We start from the raw sequence: 23,506 nt of genomic DNA, 5'->3' as shown, positions 1-23,506 counted from the left end.
CCACCAGGGAAACAGACATGTCTATACATTATAACAAAGATAAAGATATTGGCAGATTCTGTCAGAAACAAGACAAGCAAGGTAAAACTGGAAGACAATTAATGAAGCGTTGAATTTTTTTAAAAAGTCAACCTAGAATTCTACATTCATATCTGTCAAAAAAAGGAAAAATAAATGTATGTTCAGAAATACCAAATGCTGAAAAAAATCATAAAGAGCAGATCAGAACTTTGGAAATACTGAAAAAACTCCACCAAGAAAGAGCTTAGTGATATTAAATGAAATCAAAGATTTGTGCAACATATGATAAGATGTAGGCTAACATATAAAATGCTAAGTTTGGCCGGCGCCGCGGCTCAATAGGCTAATCCTCCGCCTTGCGGCGCCGGCACACCGGGTTCTAGTCCCGGTCGGGGCACCGATCCTGTCCCGGTTGCCCCTCTTCCAGGCCAGCTCTCTGCTGTGGCCAGAGAGTGCAGTGGAGGATGGCCCAAGTGCTTGGGCCCTGCACCCGATGGGAGACCAGGAGAAGCACCTGGCTCCTGCCATCGGATCAGCGCGCTGCGCCGGCCGCAGTGCGCCTACCGTGGCGGCTATTGGAGGGTGAACCAACGGCAAAAGGAAGACCTTTCTCTCTGTCTCTCTCTCTACTGTCCACTCTGCCGGTCAAAAATAAAAAAAAAAATAAAAGAAAATAAAATGCTAAGTTTTTTTGACAGATAGTTGACAGATAGAGTTAGACAGTGAGAGAGAGTGACAGAGAGAAAAATCTTCCTTGCATTGGTTCACCCTCCAAATGGCCCTACGGCCAGCGTGCTGCGCCGATCCGAAGCCAGGAGCCAGGTGCTTCCTCCTGGTCTCCCATGCAGGTGCAGAGGCACAAGCACTTGGGCCATCCTCCACTGCCTTCCTGGGTCACAGCAGAGAGCTGGACTGGAAAAGAAGCAACCGGGACTAGAACCCGGCACCCATATGGGATGCCGGCGCCGCAGGTGGAGGATTAACCAAGTGAGCCATGGCACTGGCCCCAATGCTATTCTTAATATTTAAATCTTACCAAAAAAGATAATCAACTCAATAAACAAAAAGATTAATGTATCATGTAGTGTATATGTGTTTTGGAGGTATAAACATGTATGAAAGTACTTCAAAAGGCTTATGAGAAAAAAAAAGTCTAAGAATATCCCATAGCTATATGAATACAAAAAATATGAAAAAAAATTGCTATCCTTAATCTTAGCTATTATTTTGATTGCCAGGCCAAGCCCAGATATTTCTGAGATTTAACAAATCTGCATTCCTATCTTAATAGTGCTTCGCACTCCATCACAATCTGTTACAGACATCTAAATCAGCAACAATCAGACATACAGGACACCCTACATACCTAACAGCTGTACTTAACTGACCTTAGAGCCATTCCTCAGAAAACCCTACCCCATCTTCTACACCTGTTCTTGTTTCATATGGCATACTTGAAGTCCATTTTCATGTTTTCCTGCAATAGTTGAAGAAATCTATCATTCTGAATAGGTCATAGATAGGAAAGTCCCTACCCTCAGGCTCTCGGAAGAGTGGTGTGTGCTGACATACCTGTAACAGGAAAACACACAGACTGCGGCCAATTCAAGACCAGTAGAGTGCCAAAAATAGCTGATTCTGGTGCATTCTTCATTTCACTATATATAGTGTTGATTGACACATTTTAAAAATCAATCTTAAAGTTCCTTAAGGTTGTCACACCACAGTTTACATCACTGGATGGTGTGACATTTATTTTGATTTATTACTTGCCTGCACAGTTTTTATTTGTCAACCACATGTTTTGCTTTCCTAAAAAATTTAGGAAATCAATCCCCTTGTTCTTATGAGAACATTTAAGGAAACTTGCATTAAATCAACATATGATTACATTGTTGCACATATTAGAGCAACAGAATAGGTCATTCTGGAGTAACAACACAGATATTTCCATCTTAGCGCAATGAAGGTTTATCACTGTTGCCAAAAGTACACACCTGACAAAAATCTTCACATCAAATTCGCATATTCATATTACCTCTCCTTAGTGGTATAAAGAAAGATCAAAGATTTGAGCTTTATCAGATATAGGAAAGAAGTATAAAGGAGAATGACACATTTATAAAAACTTGCAAATTTCTGGTATCAGTAACAGGGCAGTTGGTTACAGCTTTAACTGGATAAAGGGGGAAATGTATAAATTTCATGTATTTAATTGTAAAAATACTAGAAGAATATATAAATTAATATTGGTATAATTTGGGGAAGGTAAAAAGTAAGCTTGAAGTCGATGTACAAAAATATAAAGTATATATGAGAGATTAACATATTGAAGTAAAATTTCAAAAATATTTTGAAAGATGTATTATAAAATCAAAAGGAAAGGTAAAATAACACCTTCAAAATTGTGAATATTAAATCCTTCAGTAGTATTTTCACAAATTGGAAAAATAAGTAATAGGCAATTTACTAAATATCTAAAACACAAATTGCCTTTATGAAAACACATTCAGCCTTGTAATAATCAGAAGTATCAGTTAAAATACTTGGAAGACATGTTAAAGTAATGAATATTAAATAGAATATGAAATACCATCAAGGATATTCATAAATAATGATTCTTACACTTGCCTGTGGAAAGATATATTACAAAAGCCTTTCTTCAAAGGAATTGTCCCTAGACACCATAAGCTTTAAATATGTGTGCATTTTCTGATCTAGCAATTTCATGCCATGTTTACCACAGAATTGTTTGACTTAATATACAGCAAAGATCTGGATACAAATTAGATGTCCAATAGATTCCTTAACATCATTGGAAATGAAATGTCATCCGGTATTAAATAATATGAAATGAATTTAATTGACATACAAAAAATCAAAAAATGGTATATAAATGAGCTGGTGAATGTATATGGATTTATGGCTGAAGGTTATATTAATGATTGTGTCCATATACTTACTAGGCCCTAAAATTGATGAAAAACTGGCTAAGTGTAATAAGAAAAAAGCAAAATCTACAGAGGCTCCTGAATTTGCTATTTAAGTGAAATTAACTTTTAAACTTAATCTATAAACAGTATGATTTTATGGGCTCATTTTCATAAAACTATCAACATTTAATAAAACATAAGAACTTCATGAAATTCCTGTTCCTTAATATAATATTTTTCACTTTCATTCATTGTTTACTAGGAAATAGAATGGACTACCTTTCTCGAACAACTAAAAAGCATTTAATTTTTAAAATATAACATGAAGCTGAAGCATGAAGAGTTTCATGTGAGACCAGGGATGGCATCACCTGGACAATCACCTTGCACTATGCTGGTGGATGAAGTTAGAGTGTTGGATGACTTCTAATTTTTTAAAGAGTTATTTACTTGAAAGTGAGTTAGAGAGAGGGAGAGAAGGAGAGAGACAGAGAGAGCGAGAAAGAAATATTCCAGCAATTGGTCCATTTCCCAAATGGACACACGGCCAAAGCTTCATCCAGATTGCCCCTAAATGGCAGGGACCCAATCTTCTGCTGTTTTACCAGGAGTACTTGCTAGGAGCTGGATGAGAAGTAGAGTAGCCAACTCATAAACCAGAAGACCTTGCAAGCAGCGGCTTAATTCATTATTCCACAATGCCAACTCCCCAAGACTCTAAATTAATCCCAATATTCCCTACCTCCTGGTATTCATAACCCTGTGTAACTCCTTTGTGTGTGGGCTGTACATTATGACTCACTCCTAACTAGCGAATACAGCCAAAATGCTGAGACATTGCAGCCAAGACTGTTTAAACAGATAGGGTCCTTGGGACCAATGCTGTGACCTAGCAGTTAAAGCTGCCACCTGCAGGGCTAGCATCCCATGTGGGTGCCTGTTCAAGACCTGGCTGCTCCACTTCCAATCCAGCTCTCTGTTATGGCCTGGGAAAGCAGTAGAAGATGGCCCAACTCCCTGGGCACCTTCACCCTCTGTGTCAAAAGACACATTGGAAGCTCCCTCTCTCTCTCTCTTTCTGCCTCTCCTTATCGCTCTGTGCAACTCTGACATTCAAATAAATAAATACATCTTTTAAAAAAAGAGATAGGTTCTTTGATTTCAGGTCTCTCACTGTCACTCTTCCTCATTATTTGACATGCTAGAAACATGTTATGCTTGTGAGCCACCCAAGGAGTTGCCCATAGGGTTGCTGAGGAACAGAAACTTCAGTGCTACAGCCTACAAGAAATTCACTCCCACCAATAAGCAATGGGATGAACTTGGCAGGGGATTGTTTAATCTTCAGTGAATCTGAGGACTGAAGCTCTACTCACCAGCTTGACTGCCACTTCATGAGATACTGTCAGCCAAGGACATAAAACTAAACCAATGCTGGACTCCCAACTCACAGAAATTGTGAGTTGATACATGGGTACTTATTTTTCAGATGCTATCTGCTTAATTCATTTTTGCAGTAATAGGTAACTGATACAAGAGTTCCTCTGTGACAAAGTTGGAGAGTTGCACACAGTGGGTCAACTTGAGAGGAGCAGTGACTCACTGTGGGGAGATACAATCAAGCCCACTCAGGGAGAAAATCAGAGTCTGAATATCTTCACCTCATTCTCCTCCCTCCAGCTGACAGGTTAGTGGTAGAGGACAGGATTCAGAACAGAAAGCAAGTGGTGAGGAAAGTAGAAGGAGCAATTAGTAATAACATGTTATGAATAGTATTATATATTATATATGTATATAAGTGGTGTATATATACATATAAAGGACTGGAAGCATAATTAATGATGTTTATCTACAGATAGTATGGCTGTATATATTATATGTATTTGCCCCTTTTGGTTTGTTTTCTAATAAGAAAACATGAAAATCAATTAAATAAGTAGTTATTTTATGGTGTTGCTAGAATTATATGCTTACTTCAAAGAGTCATTTAGATATATAACACCATGCTTAACACTCACTTCTTAAAATTTTTATTTACTTCTTTTTATTTTATTTGAGAAAGAGAAAGAAAGAGATCTTACATCCACTGCTTTGCTTCCCGAATGCCCACAATAGTTGGGGCTGGGCAAGGTAGAAGCCAAGGGCCTAGAAATCCATCCAGGTCTCATGCATGAATGAATGATAGGGACTCAAATACTTGAGCTATCACTTGCTGCCTTCAAGAATGTACATTGCAGGAATGCAAGAGTTGGAAGCAAGTCAGGTCTGGAATCCTGGGACTTTGATATGGGATGAGGGGTGTTTAAACAACATGTTAACTGCTAAAACAAACTCCTGATCCTAAGATTTTTTATTCATATGTTAGGCCAGTTGCATGTTCCTCAGGTTAAGTTTTCATTCAAGTATTCCTGGTTTTAAGTATTCAGACTTTCAGAGTTTTTGCATTTTTCATTTCATTTTTACTGTTTTTATGATCAGGCATTAGGATCAGTGCTTTATTTGGAAGACAATTCATCTTTCCTCTGCCTAGGAAGAGATTTGTAAAATAAACAGTTATCCTAAGGAGTTTAAGATAATGTCTCACAAATTTATAAATTCTTACAATGACATTTTTAGTACTCGACCATTTTCCAATTTCTCTTTCTAGGAATAATGTCTACTTCTTGATGTTTGACAGTTGGATAATTTATTTTTCCTACCAATTAGTCATTTCAGTTATTATACAGTTTCATTATTTCTCAGAATAATGGAAAACTAGATTTATATTGATTGTTTTGTTTAATTTTAATTTATAAATATTTTGTTTGGCATAATCTCCACAGGTTTATTATGTCAATGGTGAATTACATATTTTAACGTTTTCCAAAGGAAAATACTAGGTTTTCCTTATCAATTCTTTTTTTTTTCCCTTCATCTTGGAATCCAGTCATTTTTACCTATATTTGCAATTCCTTTCTACATTTATTTGATGTATACAACTTAAATCAATTTATTTTTATTTTATTCTTTAAAGCAATGCCTATTTCAATACCGTTAAATATTTCTAAATTCTTGAAAGACAAATTTTAACAATAAAATGGATGAAATCATCTTCCCTTTTGCAGCAACACTGATGTAAGTTGAGGTCATTATGATAAGTGAAAAGGGCCAGGAAGAAAACGACAAATACTGCTTGATCTCACTCATATGCCGAATATAAACAGTTAATGTCATAAAAGTTGAAAGTATAATGGTGGTTAATGTGACAGCAGGGAGTTGGGTGAGGGAAGGATGGAAAAAGAATGATTAATGGTTACCACATTATGTTAAGATAGGAGGAAGAATTTCTGGTGTTCTATTTCATAGGAAGTGGCTATAGATAATGATAAGGCTGCTTTTTTTAAAAAAAGTTAGGAGAAAGTATTCAGAACATTTTTAACAAAAAGAACTAACTTTGTAGAGTTAATATGTTCACCCTGACTTGCATGTTCCACAATGTGTGTGTATATATATAATTTTAAAACATCGAATGATACCCTATAAATATGCATAATTGTTGATAGTTATTATGTATCATTTAAAATAATTATTACAAGAAAATGGTTAAGATAATCTGATGATTAATTAATATATGCTAAGTGTGTCAGCAAAGCAGATAATTATTTATACAAAATATGAAAATGGATGAGTTAATACTGCTAATTGGAGGTTTTTAAAAAGTTCACGGACAATGTATAATAGGAAAAACACATTAATTTCAAAATTTTTGTACCAAAATAAACATACCCTTTAATTTTGTTTTTCCACAAGCTTTTTGAAATTCTCTCATATATATTTTTTTAAAAAACTCAGACATCTCTATGGAGGATATTGTGAAAGCAACTGACATTCTGAGCACTGGTAAACAATCATATATTTACCCTGCTAGTTGTAAATTATCTCAATGTAGACAAGTGACTTGATAATGCAACATTTCTCTATGTAGTAAAATTCTAACTGATAAATGAAGTAATAAAAATAAAATCTACTTTGAATATCATAATGACATAATGAGTCAGTGATAATGGTTAAAATCATCACATAGAAAGCTGCATTGTCATTTTACAATATGGAATAATTATAACTGGGTTTGCCATTCAACTAATTTCATCAAATTGCAACTGTGACCTATTGTCAATCGACTGACGCCTGATCTGTGCAATTTTGGATACATCATTTTCCTATAAAATATTATTATAAAAATAAATCCTCTAGTTTAACTCTTAGCTTATAAGAAATACAGGTGATACAGGAACATTTTAAACAACTCCATGAGGATTCAGTCATCAAAATGCAAAATGTGGTGGTCAGCATCATGGGGCTCCCTAAACACTACAACAGTTAAAACTGGGTCAGGCTGAAGCCAAGAGCCCAGACCTCAAACCAGGATTCCCACTAGAACGGCAGGGACACAAGTTACTGAGCTATCATCTGCTACCTTCTCAGTTATACCTTATCAGGAAGATGGATTCAAAGCAACATAGCCATGCTTAAAACCATGCACTCCACTATGGGTTCGGGGTGTCCTCAATGGTAACATATCCACTGTACCATATACACACCCATATATTTATCTTTTAATCCTATTCTCCACAGACACTTGCAAATACATTTTTTTAAGATTTATTTATTTATTTGAAAGTCAGAATTACACACAAAGAGAGGATAGGCAGAGAGAGAGAGGTCTTCCATCCGATGGTTCACTCCCCAGTTGGCCGCAACGGCTGGAGCTGCACCGATCCGAAGCCAGGAGACAGGAGCTTCTTCCAGGTCTCCCACACGGGTGCAGGGGCCCAAGGACTTGGGCCATCATCTACTGGTATCCCAGGACACAGCAGAGAGATGGATTGGAAGAGGAGCAGCCGGAACTAGAACCAGCGCCCATATGATATGGGATGCCGGCGCTTCAGGCCAGGGCGTTAACCCGCTGCGCCACAGCGCCGGCCCCGCAAATACATTTTTACATGTCATATTTTCTTTATCCATAAATGTCAAGTGATACACACATTATTTCCATTTTTTTAACCTGCTGTTAATAGTGGTGCAATAAAAATGGGAGTATAGATGTTGCTTCTAATAATATCTCAAACGACATTTGATTGTATCCCTGATTCTGGTATTCATGCTATTTAAGGTGAACAGCTTCTGTTTTCACAAAAGATACCTGTTCAATTTGCTAGCAAGAACAATAACTTTTTTTTAAAAAAGATTTATTTATTTATTTATTTTGAAAGTCAGAACTACACAGAGAGAAAGAGGGTGGGAGAGAGAGATGGAGAAAGGAGAGAGAGATTTTAAATCAGCTGGTTCACTCCCTAAGTGGCCGCCAACTGCCAGGACTGGGCCAGGCCAAAGCCAGAAGCCAGGAGCTTTATCCAGGTTTCCCATATGGGTGCAGGGGCCCAAATGCTTAGGACATTGTCCAGTGCTTTTCAGGCCAGAATGGAAATAGAGCAGCTAGGACTTGAACTGACACCCATATAGGAGTCAAACCTGCACCCATACAGGATGTCGACACTGCAAGAAAGCTTAACTGGCTGCACCACACTGATGACCCACTGGGGGGAAAAAAAAAACGAAAGCTTTCTCTTTCTTTGTTACTAAAAAGCAAAAAAATTTTTAATGGTTTTCAATACTGAGAACCTCCTGTTCCTATTCTCTTCCTCACTTTAAGTGAACATTTATTCACCTTTTTCTATACTCAATTTGTACTCTACCAACATCGTTTCATGGTGAGTTTTGTAAGAAGGAAAATTAGGCTGATCATATTTATAGAGTTTTGTTCAAGGCTCCCTTCAGTTCCCAAAACTATTGTGATCCTCTTGCACTGAGCATTGCTGATTTGGCTGACATGGTTTCCACCTGCTAAACTTCAATATGTGAGTACTGTGTGCTTGTCAATGATGCATGGTTCCCAGGATCATCATAATCCTGCTTCTGTATCATGCTTAATAGAATATAACGTGGCTGGTGCTGTGGCATAGTGGGTAAAGCCCCACCTGCAGGTACCAGTTTGAGTCTTGGCTGCTCCACTTCCAATCCAGCTCTCTGCTATGGCCTGGGAAAGCAGTGGAAGATGGCCCAAGTCCTTGGGTCCCTGCACCTACGTGGGAGACCCGGATGAAACTCCTGGCTCCTGGCTTCGGATCTGTGCAGCTCTAGCCATTGCAGCCAATTGGAAAATGCCAGCAGTTAGAAGACCTTTCTCCCTCTCTCTCTCTCTCTCTCTCTCTCTCTCTCTCTGTCTCACCTTCTCTCTGTGTAACACTGAAGTTCAAATAAATAAATAAATCTTAAAAAAAAAAAACACAATATCTGGAACACTTCACAGTTGACATACAATCCCTGGGAAAATTACATCTTATGTTATTAGAGGGTATTTTTGTTTTCTTTATTATTTATTTACTACAACAAATATACTGTCAGTTTTTTTCGCAATGAAGAAAGATTAAAGAACAATCCTACTCCTGCCAAAACTAAATTTTCCATTTTTTCCATAAAAAGGTTTTTTTGTATATAAAATTTTCACCAAAATCTACTTTATTTACAGGAAAGTCTGCAATTATGTATCATAAAAGCTATCTGGGGGCCGGTGCTGTGGCATAGCGTGTAAAGCCACTGCCTGAAGTGCCAGCATCCCATATGGTCACCAGTTCAAGTCTTGGCTGCTCCACTTGCAATCCAGCTTTTTTCTATGGCCTAGAAAAGCAGTAGAAGATGGCCCAATCTCTTGGGTCCCTGCAATTGTGTGGAAAACCTGGAAGAATCTATTGGCTGCTGGCTTCAGATCAGCACAGCTCCAGCCTTTGCGACCATCTGGGAAGTGAACCAACAGATGAAAGATTTCTCTCTCTCTCTCTCTCTCTCTCTCTCTCTCTCTCTCCCTCTCCTTCTCTCTGTGCAACTCTGCCTTTCAAATAAAATAAATAAATCTTTTAAAAAAAAAGCTATCTGTAAGATTTTCTTTGATTTTAGGTACATACTCTCTTCCATTTTAGGGATCCTTTCTTAATACTTGTCTAAATAATAACTACATTATCAATAATTGGGAAACGTTTATATGCCGCGGACCGGCTCTCGCGGAGTCTCAGACCGAGGGAGAACGAGGGAACGAAGAGCCAGGAGAGTCAGAAATCGGCGGGGAAATGACAGACAGACACACACGTTATGCGTATGTTACTGCTGCGATTTATTGTAGTAAGGCTTGGGTTTATATAGTAAAGAACAATGCTGCAGGCAAATGTAAAACTTTTATCACAAAGGTTGACAAAATGAGTTAAAACAATGATGTCATATGAGTGGTTTTATGAGGAACATAGACAATTTACGGAGGATGAGAATTGACCTTTGACTCAGTTTCACTTACTGAGGATGAGAATTGACCTTTGACTTAGTTTCACTTACTGAGGATGAGAATTGACCTTTGACTTAGTTTCACTTACTGAACTGTTTAGGGGAATAACTGTCTAAGGTTTTGCTTGCCCTCTAGGTACCTGGAGATAACCTCCGAGTAACCTTAACATTTTTCTGTTACTACAATGGGAACCTAATGATATGTTTTGACTTGCATTCCTGGCTTACGGGAAACTTCTTTTTCTTGATTTTTTAGTTTCTGAGAATTATGAGGGTAAGCAGTAAAGTGTAAACACAGCTGGTAGATAATGCATAATGAGTTCATCAGCAGAGCAGAGACACGGTGTCCCCCAAAATTTAGCAAGGACAGTCTTAGGCTCCCCTACTGTGAGTCGAGGGTTGTTACAACCGTGGACTGCACAGGAATCGCCTGGGGCTCCGCTCCAACAAAGCGCTGACCCCAAAACCCTGCAGCTTCAGACTCCCGACGTAGCAACATTTTGCCACGCGGGTATCACAGCTGTGGGTGTGGCATTTATAGATTTTCCTGGTTTGTTGCTCAACAATGTCTCCTAGTGACGTTTTTTCATCTATGTCTTTTCTTGTTTAAAAGGATATATTTATTTAGAAGCAGAGTTAAAGAAAGAGAGAATGAATCTTCCACCTGTTGGTTCATTCCCTAAATGGCCACAAAAGCTGGCACTGAACCGATCTGAAGCCAAAAGCCTGGATTTTCTTCAGGGTCTCCCACATGGGTACAGGGTCCAAAATACTTGGGCCGTCATCCAATGCTTTCCCAGGCACATAGCAGGACTCTGCATTAGAAGTGGAGCAACCAGGACTCAAAATGGTGTTCATATTGAATGCTGGCACTGCAGGCAGAGGCTATTTGCCTCATATACAAATGTACCAGCCCCCATCACCATGTCTTTTCTATATTGAGTTGATATTTTTATCTCACTGAGATACATCAATGTATTTATCTTTCAGAAAATGTATAAATGAAAATCTTTATAATTTTTATATTTAAATATCTAGACATTATTCTTTTATTTGGATATTTGCTTTAATGAAAATAATTCCTTGATTCACTTTATTTTTCCTCAAAACTTAATGCAGGGGCTGGAGCTCTGGCGTGGTGGGTAAAGCCACTGCCTGCAGTGCTGGCATCCCACATGGGTGCCCGTTCAAGTCCCAGCAGCTCCACTTCTGATCCAGCTCTCTGCTATGGCCTGGGAAAGCAGTGGAAAGATGGTCCAAGTCCTTGGGCCCCTGCACCCACATGGTAGACCTGGAAGAAGCTCCTGGCTTCGGATAGGTGGAGCTCCAGCAGTTGTGGCCAACTGGGGAGTAAACCAGACTCCCCTTCTCTCTGTGTGCAACTCTTTCAAATAAATAAATAAATATTTAAATAAAAACAAAAGTAAACTTAATGCAGAGTCCTTCACTGTTATCCTAGCATTGATGTTATAAAGGAAGTCCATTTTCAATACATTTTCTGTTCTTTAATAGGTATCTCATTTTCTCTTTGGAAGGTAACTGAATATTTACTTTTATTAGTATTTATAATTTACACCAAAGTCTGCCCAGTTATATATTTGCTTTCTCTTTCTTTGAGAACTTTGAATGAAAAAAAAATAGGTAATTATATCATTCACATTTTTTAGATTACTTCCCACCTATCTTTTTATTATCTATTTACCGATGAATACTAAGATATTTTGAATCACATTTTTTTCTTTCACTTTTCTATTTTTTTCATCATTTGAACTCTTTGACAAAGATCAAAAGTTCCTGCTTGGAGATTACTGAATTTTCAGGCATATTCTCTCTTGCCATTCTGCCATTCAATTACTGTTGTTATTATTATTATGTAATCTCAGTAAGCATATTTGAACACTGAGAATCCTGTTGCATTTTCTCATTGCTTCTGTTCTATAGCAGTGTTTTATCCCTCACCCCTGTGGGGATAGTACTGACTAGAGTCTCTGTGCCAATAATTTGGAATTTTTGAAACTCTCCTTTGTGTTCTTATACTAGTCCAATTAGTCATTGAGGTTGTTTTTCTGAAGTATTTTCATTTTATGGTAGTCTCACACATGCATGGTAATACTAAATTTTACTTCATATCTATGTTTGTATTCATATTTACATGAATATGTATTACTAATAAGGATGCTGCTTTATCAGTTGCTGCCAGGATATCAGGATATTTCACAGACAGATAGATAGACAGATGGGATTATTCACTAGCTATGGGAAGTCTAGTCTTCCTTCAGGTCTCCTCTGACTGGATTTTTGTTTGTGTGTTTGTATAGATAGGTTATACCAACAGTTGGTTTGGGTTTCCTTTCAGGACAAATGGACTGTGCTTATCCCAACACCTTCACTTGTCCTAATTAGTAAAGTTCTTCACTGAGAGAGAAATTTAGTGCGCTTTGCTGTTGCTGTTGAGTGAAACGGTTTTTACCCTCACTAACTCTCCCTTTCCCTCCCCCCCCCCTCTCTCTCTCTCTCTCTGAGTGTATGTGTGTCCTCGTGTTTGTGTCAAATGTCTAGTGCTCTATTCATCCCTTTTCCACGTATCCCATATACAAAGATGCTGAAAGTAGATTACATTCAAACACATAATTATGCAGCAGTGTTTATTAAGCTTTTCCTGCAATAAATATCCCAGCAGTTCTACTGTGTGCACTGAGGCTGTACTGGGCCAGATCTAGCTGCCCTTCAATCAGATAGGTACTTGCCTCACAACTTTACTCTGATTCCAACTAGTACTGACTCTGAGGCTGAATTTCCACAACCTACCCCACTCCACTTTCCATTTGAGTCATCCCTTGGCAAACACCTGATCTTATACAAAGGTTGTTACACTTATTCAGTACTTGTTTTCAACATTACTCCTATATTCAAAACCACAGAAAAAAATTTAATTTTTTTTGTGAATAAACCTTCTATTTTCTAGCACTGTTATAGCTTTCTTATTATTTTTATTATATCTTGATGTCATTTTAAGAATGAAGAGCAATAAATTTAAACAATTCTGTTATTATATTGGTCCAGAAAGTCTTAACCTTTAAATTCTAGGTAAAATAGTAAATATTAACTATGCATTTACACTTACCATATTGTAGGTAATATGATTACTAATGAAGAATAAATGTTTTATTAAAATTGGATTGCTTGTTTTCTTGAAGCTCTCTATTTCTTACTATCCCTTATTTAGTGTCCCTAAAACTTATAAATAAATGAACAAGTTGAAAGTGTTTCAGGATACTATTTCCTAAGAGTAATTTAGCAGAGTAGTTAAATCTTTTTAAATATTCCTACTCAAGTTCCCATAGACCTTATTTGAACATTGAGCCATTAATCTTAGAGAAATAAATTCTTTCCTACATTAATGTATTCTTGAAAAGCTTATTGTGAAAAATAAAGTAGATAATATGTGGACATCCTCTGTAAAATGCCTTTAGGAAGTGAGTTATGCATTATAATATGAAAATTTTATTGGAGGTAAATCATTAGAATCATGTCAAGATCTAGATTTTTATATAAGGAAATGGAATATTTACATGTTAGTAAATAATACTCAAAGATCAAATAGTATTTTTAAGATACCATGAAATGGTAACAGCTAATAAATCAAACACTGGAGCAAAGCTGGTTTGGGCAGAATTGCTTTACCTATAAATTGGTACATCCTCAAGTGAGCAACATCTAATTATTGTCCCCATGTTACCTTGATTTTTCTGACTATCTTGTAGATATAGAGTACCCTTGGTTGTATTTTGGCCTGTCAGTATATCACTGTTATATCCCAGACCTTTCATTGCCTCTCTCGTCCACCAAGGACACATTGTGTAGTGTGGATACAGTCCTCCACCACACCCTTGCCTCTACACAGCTCATCTTTCTGTACATTGGGCTCAACATTGCTAATCCTAGAGTGCTTTCAAAGGTCATAACAAAATGCATATAGTATTGAAATTGGAATTACCAGTATTTTTCTTTCCTTACTCGGTTTCTGTTAAAAGTCAGCAACTTATCATTAGAATGACCAAGAAATACTTAAGAATTAAATCATATGTACCTTATTTTCATGTAAAATTGCTGCAAACTAAAAGATTGAATAAGAGTAAAGATAAGACTGCAGAGTCTTGTGTACACATATTGATGTAAGCATTTCCTTTCCACAGAAATGCATTACTGAAATATTTGTTCAATGTGGAATTAAAAGATAGGAATGTGTCAAGGAAAGACTCAACATCAGTTATAACACTGCCTTCCTAACACATTAATTCTTTTTAAATTCATATTCAAAAGTCTGGAGCAAAGAAAATGAGCTTATTGTCACAATAACGAAATAGCAGAAAAGGGAGAAAATAGAAAGGGTCATTTTTATCAGCGCCTACTAAATTAGAAGGAAATATACATAAATCAGTTTAAACATGTTTGCCTATGTTTTATACACACACACATACACACACATACACACACATATATCTATTTATATACATAATTTTTATTGGAAAATTATAAAGACCTACTTGTCTTGAAAAGCCAGTTAGAGAAAGGAAGAGAGCGAGAAATAGACCTTCCATCCACTGGTTCACTCTCTAAATGGCCACCATGAAACCAGCAACTAGAAGCTTCATTCAGGTCTCCCTCATGGGTGGCAGAGGCCCAAGCACTTGGCCCATAAACTGTTGCCTTTCCTAGGCCATTAGCTGAGAGCTGGATGGGAACTAGAGCATCCAGGACTCGAACTTCTGCCCATAAGCGAAGCCAGCATTTCAGGCAGTGGCTTAACCTGCTAGGCCACAATGATAGCCCCTAGATAGATAAATTGTCTGTCCTCCTTAGATAACCTACTCCATGGTTTTATTCTATGAAGTTTTCTATAAGTTGAGCTTAGGATAGTAATTTGTATTATTCTTAATTTATAGTGGCTTATTTTTCTTTCACTTAAAAGGCATTTTATTTATATTACATATTGAACACTCAAACTAATATTTTACATTAAAAATTATCCCTTAAGGACAGTATAAACTGTATTCAAAGACATTATTTTGGTTAATCTTTTTGTTGACAGTTGTGAAATTCACTCTTGCTGTATATTATAGAAAATGAGAATCTTTTAAAGTGATGATATATGATTTACTAATGTTTGCATCTAGTTTAAGATCACCTCATCACACTGGCACAGTGGCTCACTAGGCTAATCCTCCACCAGCGGCATCGGTACCCAGGTTCTAGTCCCGGTCAGGCCCCAGATTCTGTCCTGGTTGCTCCTCTTCAAACCCAGCTCTCTGCTGTGGCCTGGGAGTGCAGTGGAGGATGGCCCAAGTGCTTGGGCCCTGCACCAGCATGGGAGACCAGGAGGAAGCACTTGGTTCCTGGCTTCGGTTCAGCGCAGCACGTCAGCCGTAGCAGCCACGTGGGGGGTGAACCAATGGAAAAAGGAAGACCTTTCTCTCTGACTCTCTCTCTCTCTCTCACTAACTCTGCCTGTCACCAAAAAAAAAAAAAAAAAAATCACCTCATCACTCAAAGTGGATGTTGGTAAAGCCTGACTCACAGGTTTGTATCAGCACTTCCAATTTCTTCCTAAACCCCAGTCCACTCTCCCGCCAGCTCACAAATTGTCTCAGAATATTTTTTTTTCATTCTCTGAGTAGACAAATTAAAAAAAAAAAACTAAGAACTTACTGTGTAATACAAAATCCTCCATGAATTCACCATGCTTCATCTCATAAGCCTGTCCAATATAGCCCATCTTATTTATACGCTCTAATTCTTCATGGAAGATCAAACTGAAATATCTAACTCCTGTTATTTTTTATGACTATGATACAGTTTGTGTGTACCTCTGTTTTCATAAGGGCTATTCCTCTCCTGATCATCATCTTCAAATTCTTTCCTGCAATGGAGACAAAAATGGAAGCTGCCACCTGACAACAACCCCTTCCATCAGGTCCATGGACAGTGTGGTAATGTTGCATTTAGTGTGAACTCATGTTGTTGATGGGAGAATCCAGACCCTGTTACTTCTAGAACAAACTGTATTTGACTCTTAATGGTAGTGGCCAGGTGAACACAAGTCAGAATGAAATGAAATGAGCTAGAGGAGTAGAGGGGTAACTAAAAAGGTATGAATTGTGAAGCCTTAATCATATCTGAAACTTCCAATATACAAGCCTCTCTGGGAATAATAATCAGTTTAGTGAAATTTTAGAATACAAAATAAATATGTAAAAACTTAAACTTTTTAATGATAATTTTGGACTCACTGAAATGGAAATCAAGAAAGAAATCCTATTCACAATAGCCAACAAAAATATTTAGCAATAAATTTATGAAATAAGTAACCAATCTCTACAATGAAAATTATAAAATATTTTGAAGGAAATCATCAAGGACACAATGAAAATATTTCCCTTTGCTCACCACATGAAGAATTAACATAGTAAACATGCCTATACTACCTGCAGATTCAGTGCAATCCCTATAAAATACCAATGACATTCTCTACAAAACTGAGAAAAAGAATCCTAAAATTCATATGGAATACCAAAAGACCCAGAACTAACACTTGAATCCTAGGAGAAAAAAATCAGACTTGAGGCATCACATGACTTCAAAGCATAAAACAAAGCTATAGGAATTAAAATAACATGTGAGTGGCATAAAATCAAAATATAGATCTAGATCAATGGAGCAGAATAGGGAGCCTAGAAAATAATTTGTAGATATACAGCCAACCGATTTTGACAAAAGTGCCTAGACCATATATCAAAGAAAGGATTATCTCTTCAATAAATGTTGCTGGGGAAATGAGATGTATATCTGTAGAAGAATGAAATTAGAGGCCTGTGTGTCACCATACACAAAAATCACTTCAATCCTGTCATAATGGCCATTGACAAAACATGGAGAAAGGAGAACTCTTATACATTGTTGATAGAAATGTAAGTTAGTGCAGCCACTATGGAATACAGTATGAAGATTTATTTAAAAAACTAGAAATATGGGGCTGGCACTGTGGTATAGATGGTAAAGCCATCGCCTGCAGTGCCAGCATCCCATGTGGGCACTGTTTGGAGTCCCAGCTGCTCTACTTCTGATCCAGCTCTCTGCTATGGCTTGGGAAGGCAGTAGAAGATAGCTTGAGTCCTTGGGCCTCTCCATCCATGTGGGCAACCTGGAAGAAGCTCTTGGCTCCTGGCTTCAGATCGGCACAACTCTGGCTGTCGTGGCCAACTGAGGAGTGAACCACTAGATCGAATACCTCTCTCTCTCTGCCTCTCCTTCTCTCTATGTAACTCTGACTTTCAAATAAACAAATAAATCTTAAAAAAAAAAATTAGAGGGGCAGGTGCCATGGCTCACTTGGTTAATCTTCCACCTGCAGATCCGGCCTCCCATATGGGCAGCAGGTCTAGTCCCAGTTGCTCCTCTTCCAGTCCAGCTCTCTGCTGTGGCCCAGGAGGGCAGGGGAGGATGACCCAAGTGCTTGGACCCCTGCACTCGCATGGGAGACCAGGAAGAAGCACCTGGCTCCTGGCTTTGGATCGGCACAGCGCATCGGCTGCAGCAGCCATTTGGGGAGTGAACCAATGGAAGGAAGACCTTTCCCTCTGTCTTTCTCTCTCACTGTCTATAAATCTACCTGTCAAAAAAAAAAAAAAGATAAAAAACCCCTAGAAATAGACCTGCCATATGATCCAGCAATCTCACTACTTGGTATATACCCCAAAGAGATACTTGCACCATCATGTTTGTAGTGTTCACAATGGCAAAATTTGGTATCAAACAAGGTCTCTATCAACAGATGAATGGATAAACAAAATGTGTGTGTATGTATATACACACAATATTACTTAGCTACTACAAAGAATGAAATTCTTCCATCTGCATCAAAATGGTTGCAATTGCAGAATGGCATGTTGAATGAAATAAATAAGCCAGATGTAGAAGGACAAATACCACATTTTCTCTCCTATACGTAGAAGCTAAATTTTTTTTAAAAATTAAAACAAAGAAATGCCTGTATCAGTTTTCCTGCAAATATAGTAATTTTTAAACTTTGTTTTCAATCTTTGTCATCCAAATTAAGAATGATATACTACTAGTTTCTAATTAGCTATGAATATTATAAAATTTACTGTGTGTGAGTAAAATGGACATCTTGACATCTGATTATTGCTTACAGATCTTCACTGTATTCCCACTGAACTATGGTCTTTTTACTTGTTGAACTTCTTATTTAAACAAGTACTAAACCTTTGAATTTAATATAAATTAAACATGTTATCTCAAAATTTTAAAAAAAAACAGAAATATGGTCACCACTTAGAAAAAGCTGTAATCTAGGAAAATATATTGGCCACTTTTATTATATTGCTTATAGATTTTAACAAATTCAAGACAAAAATCATGTTTTTACAGTTTATTTTGGAAATCTAAGAATGAATAAAAGGGAATATTCCAGTCAGACCCACTCTTTCCTTGTTAAAAATTCTGTTAGCTATGACCTTTATGGCTTCGACAAAATGTGCGTGTACATTGTTTCTTTTCAAATTTAAGTTAGTATTTTTTTTTATTTTTCTGCATTTTGTCCACTCAGGCTGTTCGAACAAAATGCCATAAACTGGATTGCTTTTAAACAATAAAAATTCATTTCTCACATTCCTGGGGCTAGAAATTCCATGATTCAGACACAGACACATTTGGAATTTGGTGATTGCTCACTTCCCAGTTCATAGATGGACGCATGTGTTTAAACCATGCTACACAACAGTGGGTAAGAAAAGGAGTTCTCTGATACCTCTTCTCTAAAGGTACAGATCACATTCATGAGGGCCCTACCTTCATGCCCTAATCACCTTCCAAAGGATCTCACCTGCTACTTCTATCACCTTAGGGGTCACCATTTGAAATGTGAATTTGAGGGGGAAGTCATAACATTCAGCCCATATCACTTTCTTATGTTAGATATCTGTATGATTATATAACGCAGAAGTAATGCCCAAATTTCAGAATAAGGCATCCTGTGATGGAAAATGCCATAAATTATCTGTATGGAAATGATCTGAAATAATAATATGTTTTACAGTCCTCTACTCAATGCCACTGGTTCCACTGCCTTTGGAAGGCAATGAAAGCTGTCACAATTTATGTATTTCAACTAATTTTCTTCCGGATTTAGCAATGCAGTTTTAGTGACTGGGCTTAGTTTTTCTTCATTTTATTGTATTTATCCAGAATTTCCATTCAAAACAAACAAAACTTCCACTCCTCCATTATTTCTTCCTTTATCTTTTCTAATGTCATTTATGTTTATTGTATTTGAATATCAGAGGGGAGGACATTAGAGAGAGAAAGAAAGAGAAATGGGTTTTCTGTCTGTTTATTTACACCCCCAAGAGCCCTCAAAAGCCAGAGCTGGGCTTGTGCTGCGGCTTACTTGGCTAGTCCTCTGCCTGCGGCGCCGGCACCCTGGGTTCTAGTCCCGGTTGTGGTACCGGTTCTGTGTCGGTTGCTCCTCTTCCAGTCCAGCTCTCTGCTGTGGCCCGGGAAGGCAGTGGAGGATGGCCCAAGTGCTTGGGCCCTGCACCCACATGGGAGACCAGGAGGAAGCACCTGGCTCCTGGCTTTGGATCAGCGCAACGTCATAGAGGCCATTTGGGGGGTGAACCAACAGAAAAGGAAGACCTTTCTCTCTGTCTCTCTCTCTCACTAACTCTGCCTGTCAAAAAAAAAAAAAAAAAAAAAAAAAAAGTCAGGAGCCCAGAATTGCATCCAAGTCTCCCGCATGGCTGGTAGGGACCCAAGTACTTGAGTCCCCACTGGCTGCCTCTCAGAATGAGCATCCGGAAGTTGGAATCAGAAGCTGAAGATAGCACAGGACCCAGGCAGTCCAATATGGGATTCAGGTGTTCCAGGCAGCAGCTAAATCCATGGTGCTATAATTCCTACCCTTCTAATGCTGTTGCAAAGTCTCCATTCTCAATAATTTCTAATAAGAGTGACTTGTAATTGAAATACACTGCACTTCAAGTTTAACTACCAAAACATAGTAAATTCCACAAGTATATTAGAAATTCAGAAAACAGTTTCAGCAAGTCAAGAATTTTCCAAAAATTATCATTTATTACTTCTTAAAATACATATGCTATAATATGTTAAGGATACTTATGAAAAATATTACAAAAATTGTTCATTTTATTTTTCCATAAAAGGAAAGGATAGCCTCAATTTTTAATAGAGTGAAAAACTGAATTTTCATATTTTTCCATTTTGAATTTTGTACCTTGTATTTATATTAACTATTCAAACAAGAAAAGCAACTTTGAAATGCACACTCTGTCTTTCAGAATGTGGGATGCCACATTAACTTTTCTTCTTTCTCCAGAAACATAAACAGACACATTCTCTGTTTATGTGTCTGTTTATGTTTCTGGAGAAGGAAGGGAAGTTAATTATTTTATTATGTTTCAGTGCATTTTAATTCATTTTTCTCTCCATGCATGATAAATGTGAACTTTTCCCAAGCTTTTCATTATCACACTGCTAGTAAGATATGTTAACTGGAACATTTTCTTTCTTCCCACCTGGACAGTAGGCACTTTACAGGCAATGACTCTGCAACTGTTTACCCAACATAGCCAACATTTGGTCAGGATTCTGGATTGATCCGTGATGAGAAAGTCCACTGTCACGGGGGGATGGCAGTGTTCCTCTCAGTGTTCCGGTCAGTGTTGCTGTTATCAAGTTACTATGGAGATTCCTGCCACTCTTTAAATTTTGTGCAAGATAGCTGGCTCTTGGCTTATTTACTATGGACCAAAAACTGAGTAGAGTATGATATCATATCCATCTAATTCAGCCTTTTGTAGATCAATAATTATTGATTTTATGGTTGAGGTGATGGATCTGCCAATAATTTGGATCTGGTCATTAGACATTGTATACATGTGCTGAAATACAGCACCATACTCCATAATGCCAATAATATGTCATTTAAAATCTATGATTATTATTTTATTAGGTGTAAGAAAATCTTAATTTTGTAAAAATGCTGATAGAAAAAAAGTATTAACACAGAATTTCCTATAACTTCTCTGAATATTATAATTTGCTAAGTGATTAGGCTTACCTAAAATAACCAGCTAATTGAAACAAATATTCAAAATAAGGGACCAGCACGGTGCCATAGTGGGTAAAGCCGCTGCCTGCTGTGCCAGCATCCCATATGAGCACCGGTTTGAGTGCCAGCTGCTCCACTTCCAATTCAGCTGCCTGTTATGACCTGGGAAAGCTGTATAAGATGGCCCAAGTTCTGGGCCCCTGCACCCACATGGGAGACCCGCAGGAGGCTCTTGGCTCCTGTCTGGATCGGCACAGTTCCAGCCATTGCAGCCAACTGGGGAATGAACCAGAGGATGGAAGACCTCTCTCTCTCTGCCTCTTCTACTCTCTGTGTGAAACTCTTTCAAGTAAATAAGTAAATATTTAAAAAAGAACAAATATTCAAAATAATATTTAGGATACTCTTTGACAGGGCTACCTATATTTTCCTGTCACAAATACCTCCTTCCCCAAAAATTCTCATAACTGAGTCTTTATAAAGTTAACTTAGCATTATAATAGGACATAGACAATAGATTTGCAAAGATCTGCAAGAGTATATCTTATTAACATGAGCTATTGTTCAATATTCTTTGTAAAATTCCAAATGTCATTTGTGGGGTGGAGTCAGGAATGAATAAAATAAGAAATATGGAATAATGGCCTTTTAAATAGTCTTCTAACATTCAATTAATAACCTTCTATACACTGGAAAAATTTAAGTATTACTTTTTTACAATTTAGAAATGCTTTTTCTAAAATGTAAAATAGAATAGGGTCTCAAGACTTGCTAAATTTATTTTTATATCATCATACGTAATAATAGTCTAGAAAAAATGTGAGTGCAGGGAACACAGATAATGTACAGTAAAATTACACAGGTCAACTCTGCTACCCATTAGCTGTGGAACCTTGAAAATGTGACTTTAATATAATGAACCTTAATGTCTCAAACCTTCATACTAGAATACTTAACGTTTTTACCACATGTCACTGACATTGGGTTCAAATGAGGTGGTATATGTACAACTGCTAAACATCTATAACAGCTATTCAAATATTAATTGTTATTGTCAATAGAATTATCATGAAATTGATTTAGGGATTATAGGGAATAGTAATTTGATTTGAGTAAAATGATGGGATTTGTGCGACTGAAAAGATAAGAATTTAAGAATCCACTTAGTTAAGATCAGCAAACATGAGAGTGTACCATGAAGTACAGAGGTCTAAAGTACTTTCAACATTATTATTTGGAATATATTACTCAGAATTTGAAATGTGTTTTATTAAAATTAATGATTCCACATCAGTAATCCCATGGATTAATTTATAAGGTACTCACTCCTAAAGAAAATATATCCTGAGCAGATTTAAGAAATCAAGTTGATAAAACAATAAACTTATTATAATGTCATATTTCTACTCCAGTATATTTGAGTGTTGAGAAAATCAGCCAATAGAGAGTTGTTCTACACTGTAACATCACAACCTTTGCCGGCGCCATGGCTTAACAGGCTAATCCTCCGCCTTGTGGCGCCGGCACACCGGGTTCTAGTCCCGGTTGGGGTGCCAGATTCTATCCCGGTCACCCCTCTTCCAGGCCAGCTCTCTGCTATGGCCCGGGAAGGCAGTGGAGGATGAACCAAGTGCTTGGGCCCTGCACCCGCATGGGAGACCAGGAGAAGCACCTGGCTCCTGGCTTTGGATCAGCGTGATGAGCCGGCCACAGCGGCCATTGGAGGGTGAACCAAAGGCAAAAAGGAAGACCTTCCTCTCTGTCTCTCTCTCTCACTATCCACTCTGCCTGTCCAAAAAAAAAAAAAAAAAAAAAAAAAAACATCATAACCTTTTATTACAACAAATTCAAACAGAGATAGAAATTCCATGCTAATAAGTTTTTTCTTTTTTTTTAACTTTTATTTTATGAAGATAAATTTCCAAAGTACAGCTTATGGATTACAATGGCTTTCCCCCACCCCAAACTTCCCTCTCACCCACAACCCTCCCCTTTCCCACTCCCTCTCCCCTTCCATTTGCATCAAGATTCA

This window comes from Lepus europaeus, chromosome 4 (genome assembly GCF_033115175.1).
Source record: "Lepus europaeus isolate LE1 chromosome 4, mLepTim1.pri, whole genome shotgun sequence".
NCBI lineage: Eukaryota > Metazoa > Chordata > Mammalia > Lagomorpha > Leporidae > Lepus > Lepus europaeus.
The sequence above is the reverse complement of the archived record's forward strand: the minus strand, read 5'-3'. Positions refer to the sequence as shown.